The 26,133-nt window shown below is 33.6% G+C and overlaps 17 non-coding genes across 17 annotated transcripts; 7 read left to right on the top strand and 10 right to left on the bottom strand.

Annotated features, from left to right (window-relative positions):
* The first annotated feature begins 401 nt into the window (after positions 1-401).
* On the top strand, positions 402-473 carry TRNAQ-CUG (transfer RNA glutamine (anticodon CUG)). The gene has a single exon. It is a non-coding gene; the product is annotated as a tRNA-Gln (tRNA).
* Positions 474-1,298: 825 nt separating this feature from the next.
* TRNAQ-UUG (transfer RNA glutamine (anticodon UUG)) lies at positions 1,299-1,370 on the bottom strand. Its single transcript has one exon. It is a non-coding gene; the product is annotated as a tRNA-Gln (tRNA).
* A 1,548-nt stretch (positions 1,371-2,918) lies between these two features.
* Positions 2,919-2,990, top strand: TRNAQ-CUG (transfer RNA glutamine (anticodon CUG)). Its single transcript has one exon. It is a non-coding gene; the product is annotated as a tRNA-Gln (tRNA).
* Positions 2,991-3,815: 825 nt separating this feature from the next.
* TRNAQ-UUG (transfer RNA glutamine (anticodon UUG)) lies at positions 3,816-3,887 on the bottom strand. The gene has a single exon. It is a non-coding gene; the product is annotated as a tRNA-Gln (tRNA).
* Positions 3,888-5,435: 1,548 nt separating this feature from the next.
* TRNAQ-CUG (transfer RNA glutamine (anticodon CUG)) lies at positions 5,436-5,507 on the top strand. Its single transcript has one exon. It is a non-coding gene; the product is annotated as a tRNA-Gln (tRNA).
* Positions 5,508-6,332: 825 nt separating this feature from the next.
* On the bottom strand, positions 6,333-6,404 carry TRNAQ-UUG (transfer RNA glutamine (anticodon UUG)). Its single transcript has one exon. It is a non-coding gene; the product is annotated as a tRNA-Gln (tRNA).
* Positions 6,405-7,952: 1,548 nt separating this feature from the next.
* On the top strand, positions 7,953-8,024 carry TRNAQ-CUG (transfer RNA glutamine (anticodon CUG)). The gene has a single exon. It is a non-coding gene; the product is annotated as a tRNA-Gln (tRNA).
* Positions 8,025-8,849: 825 nt separating this feature from the next.
* On the bottom strand, positions 8,850-8,921 carry TRNAQ-UUG (transfer RNA glutamine (anticodon UUG)). Its single transcript has one exon. It is a non-coding gene; the product is annotated as a tRNA-Gln (tRNA).
* A 2,445-nt stretch (positions 8,922-11,366) lies between these two features.
* TRNAQ-UUG (transfer RNA glutamine (anticodon UUG)) lies at positions 11,367-11,438 on the bottom strand. Its single transcript has one exon. It is a non-coding gene; the product is annotated as a tRNA-Gln (tRNA).
* Positions 11,439-12,986: 1,548 nt separating this feature from the next.
* On the top strand, positions 12,987-13,058 carry TRNAQ-CUG (transfer RNA glutamine (anticodon CUG)). Its single transcript has one exon. It is a non-coding gene; the product is annotated as a tRNA-Gln (tRNA).
* An 825-nt stretch (positions 13,059-13,883) lies between these two features.
* On the bottom strand, positions 13,884-13,955 carry TRNAQ-UUG (transfer RNA glutamine (anticodon UUG)). Its single transcript has one exon. It is a non-coding gene; the product is annotated as a tRNA-Gln (tRNA).
* A 2,445-nt stretch (positions 13,956-16,400) lies between these two features.
* Positions 16,401-16,472, bottom strand: TRNAQ-UUG (transfer RNA glutamine (anticodon UUG)). Its single transcript has one exon. It is a non-coding gene; the product is annotated as a tRNA-Gln (tRNA).
* A 1,548-nt stretch (positions 16,473-18,020) lies between these two features.
* Positions 18,021-18,092, top strand: TRNAQ-CUG (transfer RNA glutamine (anticodon CUG)). Its single transcript has one exon. It is a non-coding gene; the product is annotated as a tRNA-Gln (tRNA).
* Positions 18,093-18,917: 825 nt separating this feature from the next.
* Positions 18,918-18,989, bottom strand: TRNAQ-UUG (transfer RNA glutamine (anticodon UUG)). Its single transcript has one exon. It is a non-coding gene; the product is annotated as a tRNA-Gln (tRNA).
* Positions 18,990-21,434: 2,445 nt separating this feature from the next.
* On the bottom strand, positions 21,435-21,506 carry TRNAQ-UUG (transfer RNA glutamine (anticodon UUG)). The gene has a single exon. It is a non-coding gene; the product is annotated as a tRNA-Gln (tRNA).
* A 2,445-nt stretch (positions 21,507-23,951) lies between these two features.
* Positions 23,952-24,023, bottom strand: TRNAQ-UUG (transfer RNA glutamine (anticodon UUG)). The gene has a single exon. It is a non-coding gene; the product is annotated as a tRNA-Gln (tRNA).
* A 1,548-nt stretch (positions 24,024-25,571) lies between these two features.
* Positions 25,572-25,643, top strand: TRNAQ-CUG (transfer RNA glutamine (anticodon CUG)). The gene has a single exon. It is a non-coding gene; the product is annotated as a tRNA-Gln (tRNA).
* Positions 25,644-26,133: the final 490 nt, after the last annotated feature.

Here is a 26,133-nt window from a genome sequence, read left to right as displayed (position 1 = left end):
TATCAATGAACAAAGATGAAGAAATGGAAAAGCTCAAGAGTAATAAAAAAAGTCCCTCCAAGGTTTCAAATCGGATCATTGGATGCAAAGTCCAAATTGCCAACCATTGCTCTATCGAGCCACCCATGCAGGAGACAGAGACATTGCTTCAGTAGTCTGGAAATGTAGACTGTTTTATTATGCTACAGGCAAAGATGAACATTGTGATATAACTTTTATATTCAGATAAACATTTGAATATTTAACACTTTTATAGAGAATATAGCTGAAAAGAATCAAATCACATTAAATCTCTATCCACTATGACCATTCAAATGAGATATCTTTTTATCAATATAAGAGAAGGACATCACTGATGCGCTCTCTTTTGTCTCAATGGAAAAGGCACTCTTGTGTGAGAGGGTTCCATGGTGTAATGGTTAGCACTCTGGACTCTGAATCCAGCGATCCGAGATCAAATCTCGGTGGGACCTACTACAATTATGAGATTCACTGTTTAACTCATTTTTTAGAATTTGGTCTAGAAAAAACCTAATATCAATGTTTTATACTGATGCGTATGAACGCATAAGTATGTATAGATGCATACATAGCTTTATCCATCTAGATAGCTGTTAGACAATATGAACATATCAATTATTCATTAACATAAATATTGAAGCTGAACCTAGAAACTGTTCTTTCACATCCACATTGTAAACATGAGTTTATTTTCCTTTCTCATCTATATGGCCAGTAATGAGATAGTTAATTTTTGCTGATTTCTTAGCTGACAACATGCTGGACTTACACAGTGCATTTCATTGTGAATTTCTTTGAAAGTGAATTTCAGATTCACACCTTTGACATGTCTTTCAAAAGATTCAACTTTATTGGTTGTGGATTTACTGTTGAAAATCAGTGTGTAAAATCTTTGTACGTCTGAATTTCAAGATTATTATTCAAACTGCACATCTTCGGTCCCCGTAATACAAAGTTTGACTCCTCAAGTTTTGTTTTAATGAATGCTTTGCAATTAAAAAGTTCCTTGTTCCCCTTATCAATAACAGTAAGATTTTAAAAAGTAATGTCGTGCATCAAGCCCCTGTGATGAGTTTGAGAAACCAGAGTGAGTTTGTAAAATCTCTCATTATTTTGTACCATTTAGTTTCCAGGTATTGTAAAAATTCTATTATTTGCTCACATCTAGTAAACTTTTAGAGTATAATCAATAAATTAATTTTTCACCCTACCGGTATTAGATATGTGATATTAATGAATACACTTGAAAGAAAATGATTTGGTCAAGAGTCATAAAATGGTCCCACCGAGATTTGAACTCGGATCATTGGATTCAAAGTCCAAAGTGCTAACCATTACACCATGGAACCTCCCATGTGAAAGGAGTGCAAACTGCTGCAGCAATGTGGAAATGTCAAAGTTTTTAATATTCTACTGTCAAAGAGAAACTGAATTGGATTGCTTTCCTATTCTGGTAAACTTTTGCATATTGAACTATGTTGGGGAAGGATGTTGCCCAAAAGACTCAAATAACGTTATAACTCTGTTGAACAGCGGTATTTATGTGAGATAATATTTTTCAATGAAAGATAAGTTGCCCCCTGAGGCAAATCTCTTCTGTCAAAATGGAAAGCTCACCCTGGTACGGGAGGGTGGATGGTGTCGTGGTTAGCACTCTGGACTCTGAAAACAGGGATCTGAGTACAAATTTCAGTGGGACTTATCTGAACATTACAATTTTCTTTTCCATTCAGTTCTTAGAAGTTTTATTTGGAACAATATCACATTTACTTATAAACATGTAAAAATCAACCTGTACATATGTATCTCTGTATATATAGCTATATGTCTCTGTATATTTATAGGAACATATAAACATATAGATTATAAAAATAAATATAATTAGTGGAGGTGAAAATCATGAACAGTTGTTGCCTCTCAGCATTTGAAACATGAGTTTCTACTTCTTTCTCTTTTATATGTCCTGAAATTGAGATAGTCACTTTTTACTCATTATTGATCCAACAATACAGTTGATGTATACAAAGCATATCATATGATTTGTGAATAAAGTTCAAAAATGAGAATTTGATCAGTACCTGTCATGCCTCCGACCAAAAGCTTATATTTTACGATTGGAGATCAACTGTTGTAAATCAGCATGAAAAACATTTTCTTTTCACGATTTCCATACTAATATAAAACAACATTTTTACTAGCTGAATGAGATCATCATTTGGGTTCCTCTATGTTTGATTGAAGAAAACTTCTCATTCAAAATGTGCTATTTTCGCCTTATCAATAGCGGGAAAGCTTAAAAAAGTGAGGCTGTGAATCACCCGTCTGAAATGCGTTTGAGAAAATCAGGATATGATTTTATAATGGCTAACTACTTTGTGAAGAAATTTGATGTCAAAGTATTGTAAAGTTTGTATTGATGTAAGTTGTTCAAGCTGATGGACATTTTGAAAGCATTCAATAATTGACTCTTTCAACCTACTGGTGTTGGATTTGAGCTATCAATGAACAAAGATGAAGAAATGGAAAAGCTCAAGAGTAATAAAAAAAGTCCCTCCAAGGTTTCAAATCGGATCATTGGATGCAAAGTCCAAATTGCCAACCATTGCTCTATCGAGCCACCCATGCAGGAGACAGAGACATTGCTTCAGTAGTCTGGAAATGTAGACTGTTTTATTATGCTACAGGCAAAGATGAACATTGTGATATAACTTTTATATTCAGATAAACATTTGAATATTTAACACTTTTATAGAGAATATAGCTGAAAAGAATCAAATCACATTAAATCTCTATCCACTATGACCATTCAAATGAGATATCTTTTTATCAATATAAGAGAAGGACATCACTGATGCGCTCTCTTTTGTCTCAATGGAAAAGGCACTCTTGTGTGAGAGGGTTCCATGGTGTAATGGTTAGCACTCTGGACTCTGAATCCAGCGATCCGAGATCAAATCTCGGTGGGACCTACTACAATTATGAGATTCACTGTTTAACTCATTTTTTAGAATTTGGTCTAGAAAAAACCTAATATCAATGTTTTATACTGATGCGTATGAACGCATAAGTATGTATAGATGCATACATAGCTTTATCCATCTAGATAGCTGTTAGACAATATGAACATATCAATTATTCATTAACATAAATATTGAAGCTGAACCTAGAAACTGTTCTTTCACATCCACATTGTAAACATGAGTTTATTTTCCTTTCTCATCTATATGGCCAGTAATGAGATAGTTAATTTTTGCTGATTTCTTAGCTGACAACATGCTGGACTTACACAGTGCATTTCATTGTGAATTTCTTTGAAAGTGAATTTCAGATTCACACCTTTGACATGTCTTTCAAAAGATTCAACTTTATTGGTTGTGGATTTACTGTTGAAAATCAGTGTGTAAAATCTTTGTACGTCTGAATTTCAAGATTATTATTCAAACTGCACATCTTCGGTCCCCGTAATACAAAGTTTGACTCCTCAAGTTTTGTTTTAATGAATGCTTTGCAATTAAAAAGTTCCTTGTTCCCCTTATCAATAACAGTAAGATTTTAAAAAGTAATGTCGTGCATCAAGCCCCTGTGATGAGTTTGAGAAACCAGAGTGAGTTTGTAAAATCTCTCATTATTTTGTACCATTTAGTTTCCAGGTATTGTAAAAATTCTATTATTTGCTCACATCTAGTAAACTTTTAGAGTATAATCAATAAATTAATTTTTCACCCTACCGGTATTAGATATGTGATATTAATGAATACACTTGAAAGAAAATGATTTGGTCAAGAGTCATAAAATGGTCCCACCGAGATTTGAACTCGGATCATTGGATTCAAAGTCCAAAGTGCTAACCATTACACCATGGAACCTCCCATGTGAAAGGAGTGCAAACTGCTGCAGCAATGTGGAAATGTCAAAGTTTTTAATATTCTACTGTCAAAGAGAAACTGAATTGGATTGCTTTCCTATTCTGGTAAACTTTTGCATATTGAACTATGTTGGGGAAGGATGTTGCCCAAAAGACTCAAATAACGTTATAACTCTGTTGAACAGCGGTATTTATGTGAGATAATATTTTTCAATGAAAGATAAGTTGCCCCCTGAGGCAAATCTCTTCTGTCAAAATGGAAAGCTCACCCTGGTACGGGAGGGTGGATGGTGTCGTGGTTAGCACTCTGGACTCTGAAAACAGGGATCTGAGTACAAATTTCAGTGGGACTTATCTGAACATTACAATTTTCTTTTCCATTCAGTTCTTAGAAGTTTTATTTGGAACAATATCACATTTACTTATAAACATGTAAAAATCAACCTGTACATATGTATCTCTGTATATATAGCTATATGTCTCTGTATATTTATAGGAACATATAAACATATAGATTATAAAAATAAATATAATTAGTGGAGGTGAAAATCATGAACAGTTGTTGCCTCTCAGCATTTGAAACATGAGTTTCTACTTCTTTCTCTTTTATATGTCCTGAAATTGAGATAGTCACTTTTTACTCATTATTGATCCAACAATACAGTTGATGTATACAAAGCATATCATATGATTTGTGAATAAAGTTCAAAAATGAGAATTTGATCAGTACCTGTCATGCCTCCGACCAAAAGCTTATATTTTACGATTGGAGATCAACTGTTGTAAATCAGCATGAAAAACATTTTCTTTTCACGATTTCCATACTAATATAAAACAACATTTTTACTAGCTGAATGAGATCATCATTTGGGTTCCTCTATGTTTGATTGAAGAAAACTTCTCATTCAAAATGTGCTATTTTCGCCTTATCAATAGCGGGAAAGCTTAAAAAAGTGAGGCTGTGAATCACCCGTCTGAAATGCGTTTGAGAAAATCAGGATATGATTTTATAATGGCTAACTACTTTGTGAAGAAATTTGATGTCAAAGTATTGTAAAGTTTGTATTGATGTAAGTTGTTCAAGCTGATGGACATTTTGAAAGCATTCAATAATTGACTCTTTCAACCTACTGGTGTTGGATTTGAGCTATCAATGAACAAAGATGAAGAAATGGAAAAGCTCAAGAGTAATAAAAAAAGTCCCTCCAAGGTTTCAAATCGGATCATTGGATGCAAAGTCCAAATTGCCAACCATTGCTCTATCGAGCCACCCATGCAGGAGACAGAGACATTGCTTCAGTAGTCTGGAAATGTAGACTGTTTTATTATGCTACAGGCAAAGATGAACATTGTGATATAACTTTTATATTCAGATAAACATTTGAATATTTAACACTTTTATAGAGAATATAGCTGAAAAGAATCAAATCACATTAAATCTCTATCCACTATGACCATTTAAATGAGATATCTTTTTATCAATATAAGAGAAGGACATCACTGATGCGCTCTCTTTTGTCTCAATGGAAAAGGCACTCTTGTGTGAGAGGGTTCCATGGTGTAATGGTTAGCACTCTGGACTCTGAATCCAGCGATCCGAGATCAAATCTCGGTGGGACCTACTACAATTATGAGATTCACTGTTTAACTCATTTTTTAGAATTTGGTCTAGAAAAAACCTAATATCAATGTTTTATACTGATGCGTATGAACGCATAAGTATGTATAGATGCATACATAGCTTTATCCATCTAGATAGCTGTTAGACAATATGAACATATCAATTATTCATTAACATAAATATTGAAGCTGAACCTAGAAACTGTTCTTTCACATCCACATTGTAAACATGAGTTTATTTTCCTTTCTCATCTATATGGCCAGTAATGAGATAGTTCATTTTTGCTGATTTCTTAGCTGACAACATGCTGGACTTACACAGTGCATTTCATTGTGAATTTCTTTGAAAGTGAATTTCAGATTCACACCTTTGACATGTCTTTCAAAAGATTCAACTTTATTGGTTGGGGATTTACTGTTGAAAATCAGTGTGTAAAATCTTTGTACGTCTGAATTTCAAGATTATTATTCAAACTGCACATCTTCGGTCCCCGTAATACAAAGTTTGACTCCTCAAGTTTTGTTTTAATGAATGCTTTGCAATTAAAAAGTTCCTTGTTCCCCTTATTAATAACAGTAAGATTTTAAAAAGTAATGTCGTGCATCAAGCCCCTGTGATGAGTTTGAGAAACCAGAGTGAGTTTGTAAAATCTCTCATTATTTTGTACCATTTAGTTTCCAGGTATTGTAAAAATTCTATTATTTGCTCACATCTAGTAAACTTTTAGAGTATAATCAATAAATTAATTTTTCACCCTACCGGTATTAGATATGTGATATTAATGAATACACTTGAAAGAAAATGATTTGGTCAAGAGTCATAAAATGGTCCCACCGAGATTTGAACTCGGATCATTGGATTCAAAGTCCAAAGTGCTAACCATTACACCATGGAACCTCCCATGTGAAAGGAGTGCAAACTGCTGCAGCAATGTGGAAATGTCAAAGTTTTTAATATTCTACTGTCAAAGAGAAACTGAATTGGATTGCTTTCCTATTCTGGTAAACTTTTGCATATTGAACTATGTTGGGGAAGGATGTTGCCCAAAAGACTCAAATAACGTTATAACTCTGTTGAACAGTGGTTTTTATGTGAGATAATATTTTTCAATGAAAGATAAGTTGCCCCCTGAGGCAAATCTCTTCTGTCAAAATGGAAAGCTCACCCTGGTACGGGAGGGTGGATGGTGTCGTGGTTAGCACTCTGGACTCTGAAAACAGGGATCTGAGTACAAATATCAGTGGGACTTATCTGAACATTACAATTTTCTTTTCCATTCAGTTCTTAGAAGTTTTATTTGGAACAATATCACATTTACTTATAAACATGTAAAAATCAACCTGTACATATGTATCTCTGTATATATAGCTATATGTCTCTGTATATTTATAGGAACATATAAACATATAGATTATAAAAATAAATATAATTAGTGGAGGTGAAAATCATGAACAGTTGTTGCCTCTCAGCATTTGAAACATGAGTTTCTACTTCTTTCTCTTTTATATGTCCTGAAATTGAGATAGTCACTTTTTACTCATTATTGATCCAACAATACAGTTGATGTATACAAAGCATATCATATGATTTGTGAATAAAGTTCAAAAATGAGAATTTGATCAGTACCTGTCATGCCTCCGACCAAAAGCTTATATTTTACGATTGGAGATCAACTGTTGTAAATCAGCATGAAAAACATTTTCTTTTCACGATTTCCATACTAATATAAAACAACATTTTTACTAGCTGAATGAGATCATCATTTGGGTTCCTCTATGTTTGATTGAAGAAAACTTCTCATTCAAAATGTGCTATTTTCGCCTTATCAATAGCGGGAAAGCTTAAAAAAGTGAGGCTGTGAATCACCCGTCTGAAATGCGTTTGAGAAAATCAGGATATGATTTTATAATGGCTAACTACTTTGTGAAGAAATTTGATGTCAAAGTATTGTAAAGTTTGTATTGATGTAAGTTGTTCAAGCTGATGGACATTTTGAAAGCATTCAATAATTGACTCTTTCAACCTACTGGTGTTGGATTTGAGCTATCAATGAACAAAGATGAAGAAATGGAAAAGCTCAAGAGTAATAAAAAAAGTCCCTCCAAGGTTTCAAATCGGATCATTGGATGCAAAGTCCAAATTGCCAACCATTGCTCTATCGAGCCACCCATGCAGGAGACAGAGACATTGCTTCAGTAGTCTGGAAATGTAGACTGTTTTATTATGCTACAGGCAAAGATGAACATTGTGATATAACTTTTATATTCAGATAAACATTTGAATATTTAACACTTTTATAGAGAATATAGCTGAAAAGAATCAAATCACATTAAATCTCTATCCACTATGACCATTCAAATGAGATATCTTTTTATCAATATAAGAGAAGGACATCACTGATGCGCTCTCTTTTGTCTCAATGGAAAAGGCACTCTTGTGTGAGAGGGTTCCATGGTGTAATGGTTAGCACTCTGGACTCTGAATCCAGCGATCCGAGATCAAATCTCGGTGGGACCTACTACAATTATGAGATTCACTGTTTAACTCATTTTTTAGAATTTGGTCTAGAAAAAAACTAATATCAATGTTTTATACTGATGCGTATGAACGCATAAGTATGTATAGATGCATACATAGCTTTATCCATCTAGATAGCTGTTAGACAATATGAACATATCAATTATTCATTAACATAAATATTGAAGCTGAACCTAGAAACTGTTCTTTCACATCCACATTGTAAACATGAGTTTATTTTCCTTTCTCATCTATATGGCCAGTAATGAGATAGTTCATTTTTGCTGATTTCTTAGCTGACAACATGCTGGACTTACACAGTGCATTTCATTGTGAATTTCTTTGAAAGTGAATTTCAGATTCACACCTTTGACATGTCTTTCAAAAGATTCAACTTTATTGGTTGTGGATTTACTGTTGAAAATCAGTGTGTAAAATCTTTGTACGTCTGAATTTCAAGATTATTATTCAAACTGCACATCTTCGGTCCCCGTAATACAAAGTTTGACTCCTCAAGTTTTGTTTTAATGTATGCTTTGCAATTAAAAAGTTCCTTGTTCCCCTTATCAATAACAGTAAGATTTTAAAAAGTAATGTCATGCATCAAGCCCCTGTGATGAGTTTGAGAAACCAGAGTGAGTTTGTAAAATCTCTCATTATTTTGTACCATTTAGTTTCCAGGTATTGTAAAAATTCTATTATTTGCTCACATCTAGTAAACTTTTAGAGTATAATCAATAAATTAATTTTTCACCCTACCGGTATTAGATATGTGATATTAATGAATACACTTGAAAGAAAATGATTTGGTCAAGAGTCATAAAATGGTCCCACCGAGATTTGAACTCGGATCATTGGATTCAAAGTCCAAAGTGCTAACCATTACACCATGGAACCTCCCATGTGAAAGGAGTGCAAACTGCTGCAGCAATGTGGAAATGTCAAAGTTTTTAATATTCTACTGTCAAAGAGAAACTGAATTGGATTGCTTTCCTATTCTGGTAAACTTTTGCATATTGAACTATGTTGGGGAAGGATGTTGCCCAAAAGACTCAAATAACGTTATAACTCTGTTGAACAGCGGTATTTATGTGAGATAATATTTTTCAATGAAAGATAAGTTGCCCCCTGAGGCAAATCTCTTCTGTCAAAATGGAAAGCTCACCCTGGTACGGGAGGGTGGATGGTGTCGTGGTTAGCACTCTGGACTCTGAAAACAGGGATCTGAGTACAAATATCAGTGGGACTTATCTGAACATTACAATTTTCTTTTCCATTCAGTTCTTAGAAGTTTTATTTGGAACAATATCACATTTACTTATAAACATGTAAAAATCAACCTGTACATATGTATCTCTGTATATATAGCTATATGTCTCTGTATATTTATAGGAACATATAAACATATAGATTATAAAAATAAATATAATTAGTGGAGGTGAAAATCATGAACAGTTGTTGCCTCTCAGCATTTGAAACATGAGTTTCTACTTCTTTCTCTTTTATATGTCCTGAAATTGAGATAGTCACTTTTTACTCATTATTGATCCAACAATACAGTTGATGTATACAAAGCATATCATATGATTTGTGAATAAAGTTCAAAAATGAGAATTTGATCAGTACCTGTCATGCCTCCGACCAAAAGCTTATATTTTACGATTGGAGATCAACTGTTGTAAATCAGCATGAAAAACATTTTCTTTTCACGATTTCCATACTAATATAAAACAACATTTTTACTAGCTGAATGAGATCATCATTTGGGTTCCTCTATGTTTGATTGAAGAAAACTTCTCATTCAAAATGTGCTATTTTCGCCTTATCAATAGCGGGAAAGCTTAAAAAAGTGAGGCTGTGAATCACCCGTCTGAAATGCGTTTGAGAAAATCAGGATATGATTTTATAATGGCTAACTACTTTGTGAAGAAATTTGATGTCAAAGTATTGTAAAGTTTGTATTGATGTAAGTTGTTCAAGCTGATGGACATTTTGAAAGCATTCAATAATTGACTCTTTCAACCTACTGGTGTTGGATTTGAGCTATCAATGAACAAAGATGAAGAAATGGAAAAGCTCAAGAGTAATAAAAAAAGTCCCTCCAAGGTTTCAAATCGGATCATTGGATGCAAAGTCCAAATTGCCAACCATTGCTCTATCGAGCCACCCATGCAGGAGACAGAGACATTGCTTCAGTAGTCTGGAAATGTAGACTGTTTTATTATGCTACAGGCAAAGATGAACATTGTGATATAACTTTTATATTCAGATAAACATTTGAATATTTAACACTTTTATAGAGAATATAGCTGAAAAGAATCAAATCACATTAAATCTCTATCCACTATGACCATTCAAATGAGATATCTTTTTATCAATATAAGAGAAGGACATCACTGATGCGCTCTCTTTTGTCTCAATGGAAAAGGCACTCTTGTGTGAGAGGGTTCCATGGTGTAATGGTTAGCACTCTGGACTCTGAATCCAGCCATCCGAGATCAAATCTCGGTGGGACCTACTACAATTATGAGATTCACTGTTTAACTCATTTTTTAGAATTTGGTCTAGAAAAAACCTAATATCAATGTTTTATACTGATGCGTATGAACGCATAAGTATGTATAGATGCATACATAGCTTTATCCATCTAGATAGCTGTTAGACAATATGAACATATCAATTATTCATTAACATAAATATTGAAGCTGAACATAGAAACTGTTCTTTCACATCCACATTGTAAACATGAGTTTATTTTCCTTTCTCATCTATATGGCCAGTAATGAGATAGTTCATTTTTGCTGATTTCTTAGCTGACAACATGCTGGACTTACACAGTGCATTTCATTGTGAATTTCTTTGAAAGTGAATTTCAGATGCACACCTTTGACATGTCTTTCAAAAGATTCAACTTTATTGGTTGTGGATTTACTGTTGAAAATCAGTGTGTAAAATCTTTGTACGTCTGAATTTCAAGATTATTATTCAAACTGCACATCTTCGGTCCCCGTAATACAAAGTTTGACTCCTCAAGTTTTGTTTTAATGAATGCTTTGCAATTAAAAAGTTCCTTGTTCCCCTTATCAATAACAGTAAGATTTTAAAAAGTAATGTCGTGCATCAAGCCCCTGTGATGAGTTTGAGAAACCAGAGTGAGTTTGTAAAATCTCTCATTATTTTGTACCATTTAGTTTCCAGGTATTGTAAAAATTCTATTATTTGCTCACATCTAGTAAACTTTTAGAGTATAATCAATAAATTAATTTTTCACCCTACCGGTATTAGATATGTGATATTAATGAATACACTTGAAAGAAAATGATTTGGTCAAGAGTCATAAAATGGTCCCACCGAGATTTGAACTCGGATCATTGGATTCAAAGTCCAAAGTGCTAACCATTACACCATGGAACCTCCCATGTGAAAGGAGTGCAAACTGCTGCAGCAATGTGGAAATGTCAAAGTTTTTAATATTCTACTGTCAAAGAGAAACTGAATTGGATTGCTTTCCTATTCTGGTAAACTTTTGCATATTGAACTATGTTGGGGAAGGATGTTGCCCAAAAGACTCAAATAACGTTATAACTCTGTTGAACAGCGGTATTTATGTGAGATAATATTTTTCAATGAAAGATAAGTTGCCCCCTGAGGCAAATCTCTTCTGTCAAAATGGAAAGCTCACCCTGGTACGGGAGGGTGGATGGTGTCGTGGTTAGCACTCTGGACTCTGAAAACAGGGATCTGAGTACAAATTTCAGTGGGACTTATCTGAACATTACAATTTTCTTTTCCATTCAGTTCTTAGAAGTTTTATTTGGAACAATATCACATTTACTTATAAACATGTAAAAATCAACCTGTACATATGTATCTCTGTATATATAGCTATATGTCTCTGTATATTTATAGGAACATATAAACATATAGATTATAAAAATAAATATAATTAGTGGAGGTGAAAATCATGAACAGTTGTTGCCTCTCAGCATTTGAAACATGAGTTTCTACTTCTTTCTCTTTTATATGTCCTGAAATTGAGATAGTCACTTTTTACTCATTATTGATCCAACAATACAGTTGATGTATACAAAGCATATCATATGATTTGTGAATAAAGTTCAAAAATGAGAATTTGATCAGTACCTGTCATGCCTCCGACCAAAAGCTTATATTTTACGATTGGAGATCAACTGTTGTAAATCAGCATGAAAAACATTTTCTTTTCACGATTTCCATACTAATATTAAACAACATTTTTACTAGCTGAATGAGATCATCATTTGGGTTCCTCTATGTTTGATTGAAGAAAACTTCTCATTCAAAATGTGCTATTTTCGCCTTATCAATAGCGGGAAAGCTTAAAAAAGTGAGGCTGTGAATCACCCGTCTGAAATGCGTTTGAGAAAATCAGGATATGATTTTATAATGGCTAACTACTTTGTGAAGAAATTTGATGTCAAAGTATTGTAAAGTTTGTATTGATGTAAGTTGTTCAAGCTGATGGACATTTTGAAAGCATTCAATAATTGACTCTTTCAACCTACTGGTGTTGGATTTGAGCTATCAATGAACAAAGATGAAGAAATGGAAAAGCTCAAGAGTAATAAAAAAAGTCCCTCCAAGGTTTCAAATCGGATCATTGGATGCAAAGTCCAAATTGCCAACCATTGCTCTATCGAGCCACCCATGCAGGAGACAGAGACATTGCTTCAGTAGTCTGGAAATGTAGACTGTTTTATTATGCTACAGGCAAAGATGAACATTGTGATATAACTTTTATATTCAGATAAACATTTGAATATTTAACACTTTTATAGAGAATATAGCTGAAAAGAATCAAATCACATTAAATCTCTATCCACTATGACCATTCAAATGAGATATCTTTTTATCAATATAAGAGAAGGACATCACTGATGCGCTCTCTTTTGTCTCAATGGAAAAGGCACTCTTGTGTGAGAGGGTTCCATGGTGTAATGGTTAGCACTCTGGACTCTGAATCCAGCGATCCGAGATCAAATCTCGGTGGGACCTACTACAATTATGAGATTCACTGTTTAACTCATTTTTTAGAATTTGGTCTAGAAAAAACCTAATATCAATGTTTTATACTGATGCGTATGAACGCATAAGTATGTATAGATGCATACATAGCTTTATCCATCTAGATAGCTGTTAGACAATATGAACATATCAATTATTCATTAACATAAATATTGAAGCTGAACCTAGAAACTGTTCTTTCACATCCACATTGTAAACATGAGTTTATTTTCCTTTCTCATCTATATGGCCAGTAATGAGATAGTTCATTTTTGCTGATTTCTTAGCTGACAACATGCTGGACTTACACAGTGCATTTCATTGTGAATTTCTTTGAAAGTGAATTTCAGATGCACACCTTTGACATGTCTTTCAAAAGATTCAACTTTATTGGTTGTGGATTTACTGTTGAAAATCAGTGTGTAAAATCTTTGTACGTCTGAATTTCAAGATTATTATTCAAACTGCACATCTTCGGTCCCCGTAATACAAAGTTTGACTCCTCAAGTTTTGTTTTAATGTATGCTTTGCAATTAAAAAGTTCCTTGTTCCCCTTATCAATAACAGTAGGATTTTAAAAAGTAATGTCGTGCATCAAGCCCCTGTGATGAGTTTGAGAAACCAGAGTGAGTTTGTAAAATCTCTCATTATTTTGTACCATTTAGTTTCCAGGTATTGTAAAAATTCTATTATTTGCTCACATCTAGTAAACTTTTAGAGTATAATCAATAAATTAATTTTTCACCCTACCGGTATTAGATATGTGATATTAATGAATACACTTGAAAGAAAATGATTTGGTCAAGAGTCATAAAATGGTCCCACCGAGATTTGAACTCGGATCATTGGATTCAAAGTCCAAAGTGCTAACCATTACACCATGGAACCTCCCATGTGAAAGGAGTGCAAACTGCTGCAGCAATGTGGAAATGTCAAAGTTTTTAATATTCTACTGTCAAAGAGAAACTGAATTGGATTGCTTTCCTATTCTGGTAAACTTTTGCATATTGAACTATGTTGGGGAAGGATGTTGCCCAAAAGACTCAAATAACGTTATAACTCTGTTGAACAGCGGTATTTATGTGAGATAATATTTTTCAATGAAAGATAAGTTGCCCCCTGAGGCAAATCTCTTCTGTCAAAATGGAAAGCTCACCCTGGTACGGGAGGGTGGATGGTGTCGTGGTTAGCACTCTGGACTCTGAAAACAGGGATCTGAGTACAAATTTCAGTGGGACTTATCTGAACATTACAATTTTCTTTTCCATTCAGTTCTTAGAAGTTTTATTTGGAACAATATCACATTTACTTATAAACATGTAAAAATCAACCTGTACATATGTATCTCTGTATATATAGCTATATGTCTCTGTATATTTATAGGAACATATAAACATATAGATTATAAAAATAAATATAATTAGTGGAGGTGAAAATCATGAACAGTTGTTGCCTCTCAGCATTTGAAACATGAGTTTCTACTTCTTTCTCTTTTATATGTCCTGAAATTGAGATAGTCACTTTTTACTCATTATTGATCCAACAATACAGTTGATGTATACAAAGCATATCATATGATTTGTGAATAAAGTTCAAAAATGAGAATTTGATCAGTACCTGTCATGCCTCCGACCAAAATCTTATATTTTACGATTGGAGATCAACTGTTGTAAATCAGCATGAAAAACATTTTCTTTTCACGATTTCCATACTAATATAAAACAACATTTTTACTAGCTGAATGAGATCATCATTTGGGTTCCTCTATGTTTGATTGAAGAAAACTTCTCATTCAAAATGTGCTATTTTCGCCTTATCAATAGCGGGAAAGCTTAAAAAAGTGAGGCTGTGAATCACCCGTCTGAAATGCGTTTGAGAAAATCAGGATATGATTTTATAATGGCTAACTACTTTGTGAAGAAATTTGATGTCAAAGTATTGTAAAGTTTGTATTGATGTAAGTTGTTCAAGCTGATGGACATTTTGAAAGCATTCAATAATTGACTCTTTCAACCTACTGGTGTTGGATTTGAGCTATCAATGAACAAAGATGAAGAAATGGAAAAGCTCAAGAGTAATAAAAAAAGTCCCTCCAAGGTTTCAAATCGGATCATTGGATGCAAAGTCCAAATTGCCAACCATTGCTCTATCGAGCCACCCATGCAGGAGACAGAGACATTGCTTCAGTAGTCTGGAAATGTAGACTGTTTTATTATGCTACAGGCAAAGATGAACATTGTGATATAACTTTTATATTCAGATAAACATTTGAATATTTAACACTTTTATAGAGAATATAGCTGAAAAGAATCAAATCACATTAAATCTCTATCCACTATGACCATTCAAATGAGATATCTTTTTATCAATATAAGAGAAGGACATCACTGATGCGCTCTCCTTTGTCTCAATGGAAAAGGCACTCTTGTGTGAGAGGGTTCCATGGTGTAATGGTTAGCACTCTGGACTCTGAATCCAGCCATCCGAGATCAAATCTCGGTGGGACCTACTACAATTATGAGATTCACTGTTTAACTCATTTTTTAAAATTTGGTCTAGAAAAAACCTAATATCAATGTTTTATACTGATGCGTATGAACGCATAAGTATGTATAGATGCATACATAGCTTTATCCATCTAGATAGCTGTTAGACAATATGAACATATCAATTATTCATTAACATAAATATTGAAGCTGAACCTAGAAACTGTTCTTTCACATCCACATTGTAAACATGAGTTTATTTTCCTTTCTCATCTATATGGCCAGTAATGAGATAGTTCATTTTTGCTGATTTCTTAGCTGACAACATGCTGGACTTACACAGTGCATTTCATTGTGAATTTCTTTGAAAGTGAATTTCAGATGCACACCTTTGACATGTCTTTCAAAAGATTCAACTTTATTGATTGTGGATTTACTGTTGAAAATCAGTGTGTAAAATCTTTGTACGTCTGAATTTCAAGATTATTATTCAAACTGCACATCTTCGGTCCCCGTAATACAAAGTTTGACTCCTCAAGTTTTGTTTTAATGAATGCTTTGCAATTAAAAAGTTCCTTGTTCCCCTTATCAATAACAGTAAGATTTTAAAAAGTAATGTCGTGCATCAAGCCCCTGTGATGAGTTTGAGAAACCAGAGTGAGTTTGTAAAATCTCTCATTATTTTGTACCATTTAGTTTCCAGGTATTGTAAAAATTCTATTATTTGCTCACATCTAGTAAACTTTTAGAGTATAATCAATAAATTAATTTTTCACCCTACCGGTATTAGATATGTGATATTAATGAATACACTTGAAAGAAAATGATTTGGTCAAGAGTCATAAAATGGTCCCACCGAGATTTGAACTCGGATCATTGGATTCAAAGTCCAAAGTGCTAACCATTACACCATGGAACCTCCCATGTGAAAGGAGTGCAAACTGCTGCAGCAATGTGGAAATGTCAAAGTTTTTAATATTCTACTGTCAAAGAGAAACTGAATTGGATTGCTTTCCTATTCTGGTAAACTTTTGCATATTGAACTATGTTGGGGAAGGATGTTGCCCAAAAGACTCAAATAACGTTATAACTCTGTTGAACAGCGGTATTTATGTGAGATAATATTTTTCAATGAAAGATAAGTTGCCCCCTGAGGCAAATCTCTTCTGTCAAAATGGAAAGCTCACCCTGGTACGGGAGGGTGGATGGTGTCGTGGTTAGCACTCTGGACTCTGAAAACAGGGATCTGAGTACAAATTTCAGTGGGACTTATCTGAACATTACAATTTTCTTTTCCATTCAGTTCTTAGAAGTTTTATTTGGAACAATATCACATTTACTTATAAACATGTAAAAATCAACCTGTACATATGTATCTCTGTATATATAGCTATATGTCTCTGTATATTTATAGGAACATATAAACATATAGATTATAAAAATAAATATAATTAGTGGAGGTGAAAATCATGAACAGTTGTTGCCTCTCAGCATTTGAAACATGAGTTTCTACTTCTTTCTCTTTTATATGTCCTGAAATTGAGATAGTCACTTTTTACTCATTATTGATCCAACAATACAGTTGATGTATACAAAGCATATCATATGATTTGTGAATGAAGTTCAAAAATGAGAATTTGATCAGTACCTGTCATGCCTCCGACCAAAAGCTTATATTTTACTATTGGAGATCAACTGTTGTAAATCAGCATGAAAAACATTTTCTTTTCACGATTTCCATACTAATATAAAACAACATTTTTACTAGCTGAATGAGATCATCATTTGGGTTCCTCTATGTTTGATTGAAGAAAACTTCTCATTCAAAATGTGCTATTTTCGCCTTATCAATAGCGGGAAAGCTTAAAAAAGTGAGGCTGTTAATCACCCGTCTGAAATGCGTTTGAGAAAATCAGGATATGATTTTATAATGGCTAACTACTTTGTGAAGAAATTTGATGTCAAAGTATTGTAAAGTTTGTATTGATGTAAGTTGTTCAAGCTGATGGACATTTTGAAAGCATTCAATAATTGACTCTTTCAACCTACTGGTGTTGGATTTGAGCTATCAATGAACAAAGATGAAGAAATGGAAAAGCTCAAGAGTAATAAAAAAAGTCCCTCCAAGGTTTCAAATCGGATCATTGGATGCAAAGTCCAAATTGCCAACCATTGCTCTATCGAGCCACCCTTGCAGGAGACAGAGACATTGCTTCAGTAGTCTGGAAATGTAGACTGTTTTATTATGCTACAGGCAAAGATGAACATTGTGATATAACTTTTATATTCAGATAAACATTTGAATATTTAACACTTTTATAGAGAATATAGCTGAAAAGAATCAAATCACATTAAATCTCTATCCACTATGACCATTCAAATGAGATATCTTTTTATCAATATAAGAGAAGGACATCACTGATGCGCTCTCTTTTGTCTCAATGGAAAAGGCACTCTTGTGTGAGAGGGTTCCATGGTGTAATGGTTAGCACTCTGGACTCTGAATCCAGCGATCCGAGTTCAAATCTCGGTGGGACCTACTACAATTATGAGATTCACTGTTTAACTCATTTTTTAGAATTTGGTCTAGAAAAAACCTAATATCAATGTTTTATACTGATGCGTATGAACGCATAAGTATGCATAGATGCATACATAGCTTTATCCATCTAGATAGCTGTTAGACAATATGAACATATCAATTATTCATAAACATAAATATTGAAGCTGAACCTAGAAACTGTTCTTTCACATCCACATTGTAAACATGAGTTTATTTTCCTTTCTCATCTATATGGCCAGTAATGAGATAGTTCATTTTTGCTGATTTCTTAGCTGACAACATGCTGGACTTACACAGTGCATTTCATTGTGAATTTCTTTGAAAGTGAATTTCAGATTCACACCTTTGACATGTCTTTCAAAAGATTCAACTTTATTGGTTGTGGATTTACTGTTGAAAATCAGTGTGTAAAATCTTTGTACGTCTGAATTTCAAGATTATTATTCAAACTGCACATCTTCGGTCCCCGTAATACAAAGTTTGACTCCTCAAGTTTTGTTTTAATGAATGCTTTGCAATTAAAAAGTTCCTTGTTCCCCTTATCAATAACAGTAAGATTTTAAAAAGTAATGTCGTGCATCAAGCCCCTGTGATGAGTTTGAGAAACCAGAGTGAGTTTGTAAAATCTCTCATTATTTTGTGCCATTTAGTTTCCAGGTATTGTAAAAATTCTATTATTTGCTCACATCTAGTAAACTTTTAGAGTATAATCAATAAATTAATTTTTCACCCTACCGGTATTAGATATGTGATATTAATGAATACACTTGAAAGAAAATGATTTGGTCAAGAGTCATAAAATGGTCCCACCGAGATTTGAACTCGGATCATTGGATTCAAAGTCCAAAGTGCTAACCATTACACCATGGAACCTCCCATGTGAAAGGAGTGCAAACTGCTGCAGCAATGTGGAAATGTCAAAGTTTTTAATATTCTACTGTCAAAGAGAAACTGAATTGGATTGCTTTCCTATTCTGGTAAACTTTTGCATATTGAACTATGTTGGGGAAGGATGTTGCCCAAAAGACTCAAATAACGTTATAACTCTGTTGAACAGCGGTATTTATGTGAGATAATATTTTTCAATGAAAGATAAGTTGCCCCCTGAGGCAAATCTCTTCTGTCAAAATGGAAAGCTCACCCTGGTACGGGAGGGTGGATGGTGTCGTGGTTAGCACTCTGGACTCTGAAAACAGGGATCTGAGTACAAATTTCAGTGGGACTTATCTGAACATTACAATTTTCTTTTCCATTCAGTTCTTAGAAGTTTTATTTGGAACAATATCACATTTACTTATAAACATGTAAAAATCAACCTGTACATATGTATCTCTGTATATATAGCTATATGTCTCTGTATATTTATAGGAACATATAAACATATAGATTATAAAAATAAATATAATTAGTGGAGGTGAAAATCATGAACAGTTGTTGCCTCTCAGCATTTGAAACATGAGTTTCTACTTCTTTCTCTTTTATATGTCCTGAAATTGAGATAGTCACTTTTTACTCATTATTGATCCAACAATACAGTTGATGTATACAAAGCATATCATATGATTTGTGAATAAAGTTCAAAAATGAGAATTTGATCAGTACCTGTCATGCCTCCGACCAAAATCTTATATTTTACGATTGGAGATCAACTGTTGTAAATCAGCATGAAAAACATTTTCTTTTCACGATTTCCATACTAATATAAAACAACATTTTTACTAGCTGAATGAGATCATCATTTGGGTTCCTCTATGTTTGATTGAAGAAAACTTCTCATTCAAAATGTGCTATTTTCGCCTTATCAATAGCGGGAAAGCTTAAAAAAGTGAGGCTGTGAATCACCCGTCTGAAATGCGTTTGAGAAAATCAGGATATGATTTTATAATGGCTAACTACTTTGTGAAGAAATTTGATGTCAAAGTATTGTAAAGTTTGTATTGATGTAAGTTGTTCAAGCTGATGGACATTTTGAAAGCATTCAATAATTGACTCTTTCAACCTACTGGTGTTGGATTTGAGCTATCAATGAACAAAGATGAAGAAATGGAAAAGCTCAAGAGTAATAAAAAAAGTCCCTCCAAGGTTTCAAATCCGATCATTGGATGCAAAGTCCAAATTGCCAACCATTGCTCTATCGAGCCACCCATGCAGGAGACAGAGACATTGCTTCAGTAGTCTGGAAATGTAGACTGTTTTATTATGCTACAGGCAAAGATGAACATTGTGATATAACTTTTATATTCAGATAAACATTTGAATATTTAACACTTTTATAGAGAATATAGCTGAAAAGAATCAAATCACATTAAATCTCTATCCACTATGACCATTCAAATGAGATATCTTTTTATCAATATAAGAGAAGGACATCACTGATGCGCTCTCTTTTGTCTCAATGGAAAAGGCACTCTTGTGTGAGAGGGTTCCATGGTGTAATGGTTAGCACTCTGGACTCTGAATCCAGCCATCCGAGATCAAATCTCGGTGGGACCTACTACAATTATGAGATTCACTGTTTAACTCATTTTTTAGAATTTGGTCTAGAAAAAACCTAATATCAATGTTTTATACTGATGCGTATGAACGCATAAGTATGTATAGATGCATACATAGCTTTATCCAACTAGATAGCTGTTAGACAATATGAACATATCAATTATTCATTAACATAAATATTGAAGCTGAACCTAGAAACTGTTCTTTCACATCCACATTGTAAACATGAGTTTATTTTCCTTTCTCATCTATATGGCCAGTAATGAGATAGTTCATTTTTGCTGATTTCTTAGCTGACAACATGCTGGACTTACACAGTGCATTTCATTGTGAATTTCTTTGAAAGTGAATTTCAGATGCACACCTTTGACATGTCTTTCAAAAGATTCAACTTTATTGGTTGTGGATTTACTGTTGAAAATCAGTGTGTAAAATCTTTGTACGTCTGAATTTCAAGATTATTATTCAAACTGCACATCTTCGGTCCCCGTAATACAAAGTTTGACTCCTCAAGTTTTGTTTTAATGAATGCTTTGCAATTAAAAAGTTCCTTGTTCCCCTTATCAATAACAGTAAGATTTTAAAAAGTAATGTCGTGCATCAAGCCCCTGTGATGAGTTTGAGAAACCAGAGTGAGTTTGTAAAATCTCTCATTATTTTGTACCATTTAGTTTCCAGGTATTGTAAAAATTCTATTATTTGCTCACATCTAGTAAACTTTTAGAGTATAATCAATAAATTAATTTTTCACCCTACCGGTATTAGATATGTGATATTAATGAATACACTTGAAAGAAAATGATTTGGTCAAGAGTCATAAAATGGTCCCACCGAGATTTGAACTCGGATCATTGGATTCAAAGTCCAAAGTGCTAACCATTACACCATGGAACCTCCCATGTGAAAGGAGTGCAAACTGCTGCAGCAATGTGGAAATGTCAAAGTTTTTAATATTCTACTGTCAAAGAGAAACTGAATTGGATTGCTTTCCTATTCTGGTAAACTTTTGCATATTGAACTATGTTGGGGAAGGATGTTGCCCAAAAGACTCAAATAACGTTATAACTCTGTTGAACAGCGGTATTTATGTGAGATAATATTTTTCAATGAAAGATAAGTTGCCCCCTGAGGCAAATCTCTTCTGTCAAAATGGAAAGCTCACCCTGGTACGGGAGGGTGGATGGTGTCGTGGTTAGCACTCTGGACTCTGAAAACAGGGATCTGAGTACAAATTTCAGTGGGACTTATCTGAACATTACAATTTTCTTTTCCATTCAGTTCTTAGAAGTTTTATTTGGAACAATATCACATTTACTTATAAACATGTAAAAATCAACCTGTACATATGTATCTCTGTATATATAGCTATATGTCTCTGTATATTTATAGGAACATATAAACATATAGATTATAAAAATAAATATAATTAGTGGAGGTGAAAATCATGAACAGTTGTTGCCTCTCAGCATTTGAAACATGAGTTTCTACTTCTTTCTCTTTTATATGTCCTGAAATTGAGATAGTCACTTTTTACTCATTATTGATCCAACAATACAGTTGATGTATACAAAGCATATCATATGATTTGTGAATAAAGTTCAAAAATGAGAATTTGATCAGTACCTGTCATGCCTCCGACCAAAATCTTATATTTTACGATTGGAGATCAACTGTTGTAAATCAGCATGAAAAACATTTTCTTTTCACGATTTCCATACTAATATAAAACAACATTTTTACTAGCTGAATGAGATCATCATTTGGGTTCCTCTATGTTTGATTGAAGAAAACTTCTCATTCAAAATGTGCTATTTTCGCCTTATCAATAGCGGGAAAGCTTAAAAAAGTGAGGCTGTGAATCACCCGTCTGAAATGCGTTTGAGAAAATCAGGATATGATTTTATAATGGCTAACTACTTTGTGAAGAAATTTGATGTCAAAGTATTGTAAAGTTTGTATTGATGTAAGTTGTTCAAGCTGATGGACATTTTGAAAGCATTCAATAATTGACTCTTTCAACCTACTGGTGTTGGATTTGAGCTATCAATGAACAAAGATGAAGAAATGGAAAAGCTCAAGAGTAATAAAAAAAGTCCCTCCAAGGTTTCAAATCCGATCATTGGATGCAAAGTCCAAATTGCCAACCATTGCTCTATCGAGCCACCCATGCAGGAGACAGAGACATTGCTTCAGTAGTCTGGAAATGTAGACTGTTTTATTATGCTACAGGCAAAGATGAACATTGTGATATAACTTTTATATTCAGATAAACATTTGAATATTTAACACTTTTATAGAGAATATAGCTGAAAAGAATCAAATCACATTAAATCTCTATCCACTATGACCATTCAAATGAGATATCTTTTTATCAATATAAGAGAAGGACATCACTGATGCGCTCTCTTTTGTCTCAATGGAAAAGGCACTCTTGTGTGAGAGGGTTCCATGGTGTAATGGTTAGCACTCTGGACTCTGAATCCAGCCATCCGAGATCAAATCTCGGTGGGACCTACTACAATTATGAGATTCACTGTTTAACTCATTTTTTAGAATTTGGTCTAGAAAAAACCTAATATCAATGTTTTATACTGATGCGTATGAACGCATAAGTATGTATAGATGCATACATAGCTTTATCCATCTAGATAGCTGTTAGACAATATGAACATATCAATTATTCATTAACATAAATATTGAAGCTGAACCTAGAAACTGTTCTTTCACATCCACATTGTAAACATGAGTTTATTTTCCTTTCTCATCTATATGGCCAGTAATGAGATAGTTCATTTTTGCTGATTTCTTAGCTGACAACATGCTGGACTTACACAGTGCATTTCATTGTGAATTTCTTTGAAAGTGAATTTCAGATGCACACCTTTGACATGTCTTTCAAAAGATTCAACTTTATTGGTTGTGGATTTACTGTTGAAAATCAGTGTGTAAAATCTTTGTACGTCTGAATTTCAAGATTATTATTCAAACTGCACATCTTCGGTCCCCGTAATACAAAGTTTGACTCCTCAAGTTTTGTTTTAATGAATGCTTTGCAATTAAAAAGTTCCTTGTTCCCCTTATCAATAACAGTAAGATTTTAAAAAGTAATGTCGTGCATCAAGCCCCTGTGATGAGTTTGAGAAACCAGAGTGAGTTTGTAAAATCTCTCATTATTTTGTACCATTTAGTTTCCAGGTATTGTAAAAATTCTATTATTTGCTCACATCTAGTAAACTTTTAGAGTATAATCAATAAATTAATTTTTCACCCTACCGGTATTAGATATGTGATATTAATGAATACACTTGAAAGAAAATGATTTGGTCAAGAGTCATAAAATGGTCCCACCGAGATTTGAACTCGGATCATTGGATTCAAAGTCCAAAGTGCTAACCATTACACCATGGAACCTCCCATGTGAAAGGAGTGCAAACTGCTGCAGCAATGTGGAAATGTCAAAGTTTTTAATATTCTACTGTCAAAGAGAAACTGAATTGGATTGCTTTCCTATTCTGGTAAACTTTTGCATATTGAACTATGTTGGGGAAGGATGTTGCCCAAAAGACTCAAATAACGTTATAACTCTGTTGAACAGCGGTATTTATGTGAGATAATATTTTTCAATGAAAGATAAGTTGCCCCCTGAGGCAAATCTCTTCTGTCAAAATGGAAAGCTCACCCTGGTACGGGAGGGTGGATGGTGTCGTGGTTAGCACTCTGGACTCTGAAAACAGGGATCTGAGTACAAATTTCAGTGGGACTTATCTGAACATTACAATTTTCTTTTCCATTCAGTTCTTAGAAGTTTTATTTGGAACAATATCACATTTACTTATAAACATGTAAAAATCAACCTGTACATATGTATCTCTGTATATATAGCTATATGTCTCTGTATATTTATAGGAACATATAAACATATAGATTATAAAAATAAATATAATTAGTGGAGGTGAAAATCATGAACAGTTGTTGCCTCTCAGCATTTGAAACATGAGTTTCTACTTCTTTCTCTTTTATATGTCCTGAAATTGAGATAGTCACTTTTTACTCATTATTGATCCAACAATACAGTTGATGTATACAAAGCATATCATATGATTTGTGAATAAAGTTCAAAAATGAGAATTTGATCAGTACCTGTCATGCCTCCGACCAAAAGCTTATATTTTACGATTGGAGATCAACTGTTGTAAATCAGCATGAAAAACATTTTCTTTTCACGATTTCCATACTAATATTAAACAACATTTTTACTAGCTGAATGAGATCATCATTTGGGTTCCTCTATGTTTGATTGAAGAAAACTTCTCATTCAAAATGTGCTATTTTCGCCTTATCAATAGCGGGAAAGCTTAAAAAAGTGAGGCTGTGAATCACCCGTCTGAAATGCGTTTGAGAAAATCAGGATATGATTTTATAATGGCTAACTACTTTGTGAAGAAATTTGATGTCAAAGTATTGTAAAGTTTGTATTGATGTAAGTTGTTCAAGCTGATGGACATTTTGAAAGCATTCAATAATTGACTCTTTCAACCTACTGGTGTTGGATTTGAGCTATCAATGAACAAAGATGAAGAAATGGAAAAGCTCAAGAGTAATAAAAAAAGTCCCTCCAAGGTTTCAAATCGGATCATTGGATGCAAAGTCCAAATTGCCAACCATTGCTCTATCGAGCCACCCATGCAGGAGACAGAGACATTGCTTCAGTAGTCTGGAAATGTAGACTGTTTTATTATGCTACAGGCAAAGATGAACATTGTGATATAACTTTTATATTCAGATAAACATTTGAATATTTAACACTTTTATAGAGAATATAGCTGAAAAGAATCAAATCACATTAAATCTCTATCCACTATGACCATTCAAATGAGATATCTTTTTATCAATATAAGAGAAGGACATCACTGATGCGCTCTCTTTTGTCTCAATGGAAAAGGCACTCTTGTGTGAGAGGGTTCCATGGTGTAATGGTTAGCACTCTGGACTCTGAATCCAGCGATCCGAGATCAAATCTCGGTGGGACCTACTACAATTATGAGATTCACTGTTTAACTCATTTTTTAGAATTTGGTCTAGAAAAAACCTAATATCAATGTTTTATACTGATGCGTATGAACGCATAAGTATGTATAGATGCATACATAGCTTTATCCATCTAGATAGCTGTTAGACAATATGAACATATCAATTATTCATTAACATAAATATTGAAGCTGAACCTAGAAACTGTTCTTTCACATCCACATTGTAAACATGAGTTTATTTTCCTTTCTCATCTATATGGCCAGTAATGAGATAGTTCATTTTTGCTGATTTCTTAGCTGACAACATGCTGGACTTACACAGTGCATTTCATTGTGAATTTCTTTGAAAGTGAATTTCAGATGCACACCTTTGACATGTCTTTCAAAAGATTCAACTTTATTGGTTGTGGATTTACTGTTGAAAATCAGTGTGTAAAATCTTTGTACGTCTGAATTTCAAGATTATTATTCAAACTGCACATCTTCGGTCC

Source organism: Triturus cristatus, chromosome 5_2 (assembly GCF_964204655.1).
Source record: "Triturus cristatus chromosome 5_2, aTriCri1.1, whole genome shotgun sequence".
NCBI lineage: Eukaryota > Metazoa > Chordata > Amphibia > Caudata > Salamandridae > Triturus > Triturus cristatus.
This window is presented reverse-complemented; position numbering and strand designations above follow the sequence as displayed.